Genomic DNA, 5,536 nt, shown 5'->3' on the forward strand with positions numbered 1-5,536 from the left:
AGTCACATGTGTATGACAACCATCACCACCAGAACCACCACTAAACCAACGCCACCACCACCCGAACCTTAAACCTTGAACCCTAAACCTTGAATCCTGAATTTTGAACCCCAAACCCTGAATTCTGAAGGATATATTTGGCTTTTTTTTCGCATGTATAAGCTCACACATGTGACTTAACTGGATTTCTAACGGAATGGGGCATTTTTCCAACTTTTTAAATGTTAGGGCAGATTTCCAACATTGCACCCAGTTTTGGAGCATTTTTCCAATTCTCCCTAAACTAAAACTAAACAAGTTTCCCCTTCCCAGTGGACGCTAGATGAATAAATGACTTACTGATTTTAATTTCCTTCTTAGTATTTAGTAATATAATAATCTAACAAATTTTAAGTTTAAAAAAAACGGAAAATGGATCATTTGTCCAAATATTTTTAAAACATGGTTCAAATGGACGAGTAAAAATTAGTATGGGTGAAATGGACACCAAAAAAATATGAAGGATGAAACTGGATTCATCCTGATTTAAATTAAAAATAAGAAAAGTATTTGAAAATGGGTAGGGTGAACTGTTTACATCCTGACTATTTTTACATTTTTGTCCATTTAAACAGTATCAAAATCTAGATGTCTTTTCCACACAAGAATTGTTGATTTTGTTCATTTTAACTAATTTTGTGTTCTTTTTACTACTGACAGCTCAAAATGTTTACAACATGACATTTACTCAAAGCTTGTCTTGTGTTGTACACTGTCACAATGTTTGATTTAAAAACAACCATAACCTTGTCATACTCGTAACATGATCGTCATGCGCTCAACTGATTGAAAATCAACCCAAAAAAAGTGAACGAAAGTAGTCTAGATTTCAGTGATCTTGTGTTTTTATGTCGCGGTGGTGGAGGGTGCATTCAAAAGGACAATGTCCCCATTTGTGATTGTCATGGCCAAAATCAACAAATATTCATGTCGTTACACACTCATCCAAGAAAATCATTGAGCAGGAAACTAGGTTTTTCTCAATTTCCTTCCAGCTAATACACACATGGATTCAGTAAACTTACAGTTACAATAGTAAATCAACAAGGACAGTGGATGTAAAAAACAAAAGTCTTGACTTTAAGTGTTATTAGCTAGCCAAAATATTGTTACCACTAAGAACTAACTTTTAATGGGCACTGCAAGAACTTTGGGAAACGACTCGTGATTTGAAACCGGAATCGTCTGAAACTTGCAATCGCCCGCCAACAGTGTTACCCCGGCTGCGTTAATGTTAGTATCTTCAAAGTTTATTGTGTTAATGAGTTGAAGTAAAATTTGTTCTTGTTCTTTACCATCGGTCCATTCGTGAATTTCTGCCTTGATTAGTGATGGGTCACTGGAAATTAGTTCCCAGAGTGGGTAGTCTTTTCTTGGCATAAGACGGTCGGATGGCTCGAGCTTCAAACTTGGGCAGTAATCACCCTTTCATCTCCAAGATAGATAATTCTCTTCTTGCCATCTGCGTAAGCTTCTGCTTTGATCCGGTCAAATATTATACCCTGTATTAACATAAACATTACTCAATTAGCCAACTAATCTTCTTCTAATAAAGTATTAGCTGAGAAGCATGTGACTAGATTTCTTGTCCATTGCATGTTCCTCAATGTAAGGATCAAGTTCAACTAATTGAGTCATCTTGATGATTCAAAAACACGGCTTCGACGTGTTTAAGGATTAAAAAAAAGCTGAATTATGAGATTAATTTACCTTGCACATGTTGGGAGGGCAGATGGGACAACCATGACAAGCAGTAGTGCAACCATGAGGAGCAGTGGTGAAATCATGGTATGGGAAGATTCTTAATCTTCCTTGGTCATCGACGAAACCCGGGTTCGTGTTGATTTCTGAGAAGTAACCTGACAACCCATGATGTTCTAGTATTGTTTCAATGAAGAACAGATTTGCGTCACTCAAAATTTTCAATTCACACCTGGAATAAAAAACAAAAAACAAAATGAGACCCGTTTGATAATTACATGTAAAATACTTGGAAAATTTTATTGGAAATCAAGAAATTACCCAAGAGCATGAGCTGATTTAATGGCTGAAATGATATTAGCATCCAATGGAGCGCGTCTCAAAACATTGGCAATGTCTTCAATTGTCTTCCCATTAGAGTGAAGCTCTAACATCATCTTATCCTGAAAAATAAATAAATCACAAATGAAATTAAAACTCCAGATTATGAAATCTAACTTTTTTTTGATTTATAAATCAACAATGGGGCATCAAAATGATCTCCGAAAATATATTTCAGTCAAAAATGCGAAAACAGAGGAAACATACCATGAGAGTATTCCAGGGCATGGTAGGCAAGAGTTCATCAAACAATTGAGTGAAACCCAATTCATCAATGACATAATTATCACTATCGTGATCGATAATCGTCTTGTCGAAGTCGAATAAAATCACAATTCCTGCCATTTTATACGTCGAGAATATGAAATTTGAGGTGTGTTTTTGTGTTTTCTGTAAAATAAAAGAAGAAGCAGATTTGTTTTTGTGTAGAAAACTTGATGAAGCTGAATGATCTATTTATAATGGGGATCTCGTTCTAATATTGTGAGCGTAAGAAGAAGAAAAGAATAAAAAACCGGATTAAGATGCCAATGGAATATTACTTCACCGCATTCTGAAAAGAGCCATCAAAATTTGACACCATAAATATTTCTCCTGTGAGGAAGGTGCCACCATTAAAGGCTTCTACCTAAGATTTCACTATCTTGTACAACCAGTAGAATTTTAATATACCGCCACAATTCTTCTCAGCCGTTTGATTTAAGGGTATTTTGATTGTGCTCGTTGATTTTAATGGTTAGTTGTATGATAGTTGTAAGTTGCGTATAGAATCGGTACGAGATAAGGTGATTGGATGGCATATTTGAATATTCGGGTGAGAATTTGCTTTTTACTTACTGGCTGAAATTGGAATATTCCAATCTTCGGTGCCATGCGCATTCTTCTTATTCTTCAATGGTTTTTTTAATTTTTTTAACCTCTTTTCCAGGAAACTCCATTTTTGCCTAATTTTGGGTTCTAAGAACAATTTTTAACTTTTGGTATGGGCCGTTGGTGTGCTAGGCTAGGCTGCTAGGGTATCATTGTTGGTCGGATTAAGATATATGGTCACGTTATCACGTGTTAATGGTGTTATATAGTATAAAAAACAGACATTTTATTAGCCAGCCACATGGTTGTACGGTCGTATAGTTGTCAATTGTGGCGGAAACCAGGATTTATAAGTCCCTAAGTATAATTTTTTTCTTTTTCGAGGCAAAATGCCCCCATTTTGATGTCAATTTGACATTTTACATTCTATCAATCACTACTTTCCAATGTGTCATCAGGTCTCTAAAAGTATACAATTTAAACCTTTTTTGTTTCCCACCCCAGATAAAAATCAGTAACTTGACTTCATTGATGATCTCTAATGTCTATTGCTAGTCATGACTCTACTGTTTCTTTCTGACCATATTGCCCAACAGATTGCAATGGCCAAATTCTTCTTCCTCTGTTTCTAAACTTCCATGCTTCCAATTGAGAGCATATGGAATCTCCTAACAGAAGAAAATTTGTTTTGCTTATTACTTCTACTCCTGGGCAAGAAGCAGAAGATAAACAACTTCCGGTTGTTAGATACTATCCGTATTTCTTCAGGGGACTATCAACTACCTTCCGATGAAAGATACATCTCACCGATCTGTGCTCAAAACTCTCTGGAACGTTGATAATTGCTCGTTTATTGTACTAGCTAGCCATTAGAATTTGCACTTGCCACTTGTGTAGTATTATTAGTTGAAGGCACGTAGGTAAAGTTAGCTTTTTTCTTGTGGTGGTTTTCTTTTTGGTTTTGTTTGTTTTTGTTAAAGGCAGCAGGGTACTACAAATTTGTCTGGTGGCGTAATACCTGGGACTCTTTCGTTTTATTGCCAACCTAATTTGAATTTATGTCGTTTGGTTTTCATAATTTATTTAAAGAGAGTTAGGACACAACGATTAGGAGAAGTGGGAGCCTATAATGAATCAATCAATCTATCTATCCTTTCATTTCTATATTAAGTTCCCTAATGTTCTATAAACTCATTTTGTTCACTTAATTTATCATTGTTGGTAGAAAGTTAAACGTATTTCCCTCCTTTTTCCTCCATTAGCGTGAACTTATTGTTACCAGGCTCCATGGTGTCGATGGCTAGCTAGAGTGTAAATGTATATAATTGCAATGGCAGAACAATTAGGATTAAAGGTATGAAGGGGAAAATAAATCTGATCTGTAAGAGCAAACAGTATATAGAAAAGAAAACCCTTAAAGGTTTTTTTCATGAAAATACACATAAATGGAATTTTGGAGCTATCTTATTTCACCAGCATAATTAGGGTTTTGGAAAATGAATATATATATTATAGGTGTCAGGGTTTCCAACTTAAAAATCAATTAGCAACTGGTGGTAGAGTGAGTCCTTGTGTTCTATTGTGCATGAAGGCTAGAATTTTTAGTCAATATTAGATTATTAGTCTCATCACTCCCCTTCACGTGTAATGCTCTTTCAAAACCTCTAACACATGGATTGTATATAAACAAACCTTTTAACTAATCATTCATATTACATTTCTGGCCTTCTACCTCAAAACCAACTTAGTCACTACCAAACAATAAGCACCACGTCTGGGGAAGAAAAATCCGTGACAAGTCCCACCATTTTGGGGAATTTTTGTTTTAGATGAAACCCATCCCCCGAATATGGAAAGGGCACTAGAAATCTGCTTCCAAATGCAAGTATGCAAACCTACCCGATATAGAAGAATGAGAACAACTTAATCTATATATTTCGTGAGCATCAAGTTTTGATACTACAGGAAGATTCGATTCTCGTCATTTAAGCACTACATGAAGTGCATGTACGATGCGAATATAATAAAATCTAGATGATGCAACTAGCTAGCCAGTAACGGAATGATTATTCAATCACCATCCAGAAATATATTATCCGATAAAGTTCCTATTGTTCTGTGTTTTCCAGCATATATGAGCCACCACTCATTACTCAATCACAATTCACACGTATCTACTCTACCTCATGCCATGCATCATTTGCTTTATCTTTTTCCTATCTTGTAGGTTTTAATATCCGAAAATATACATGAAGAAAATGATAACATGGTATGTGTGTCTTCTTTATGCGGCCATTTGGAGCCGTAACCACCAAATGATGTTCTGGCCACCAGAATTAATTTATTTATATTTTGATCCACTATGTTGTATACGTCTCCTACAAGGTCCAAGCACTCTAACTCAATACTAACTCAATACTAACTCGATCTGTACAACGGAAGGTAAGAAAGTAGCAGCTGGGAAAAGGTATATACTCAAGATAGTGGTGGACAACAAAACAACAAACCAAACAATTAATATTCAGATGTCTCTAACTTTGTTTTACTAAAAAGAAAAAGTTGATATGCAATGGTACAAAATTTACTGTTTTTCACTTTTTTACCG

General features: G+C 35.5%; 1 pseudogene; it reads right to left on the minus strand.

The window, feature by feature from the left end:
• Window positions 1-996: 996 nt before the first annotated feature.
• Window positions 997-2,727, minus strand: LOC113294941 (annotated as a pseudogene).
• Between the last annotated feature and the right edge of the window lie 2,809 nt (window positions 2,728-5,536).

Source organism: Papaver somniferum, chromosome 7 (genome assembly GCF_003573695.1).
Source record: "Papaver somniferum cultivar HN1 chromosome 7, ASM357369v1, whole genome shotgun sequence".
Classification (NCBI taxonomy): domain Eukaryota; kingdom Viridiplantae; phylum Streptophyta; class Magnoliopsida; order Ranunculales; family Papaveraceae; genus Papaver; species Papaver somniferum.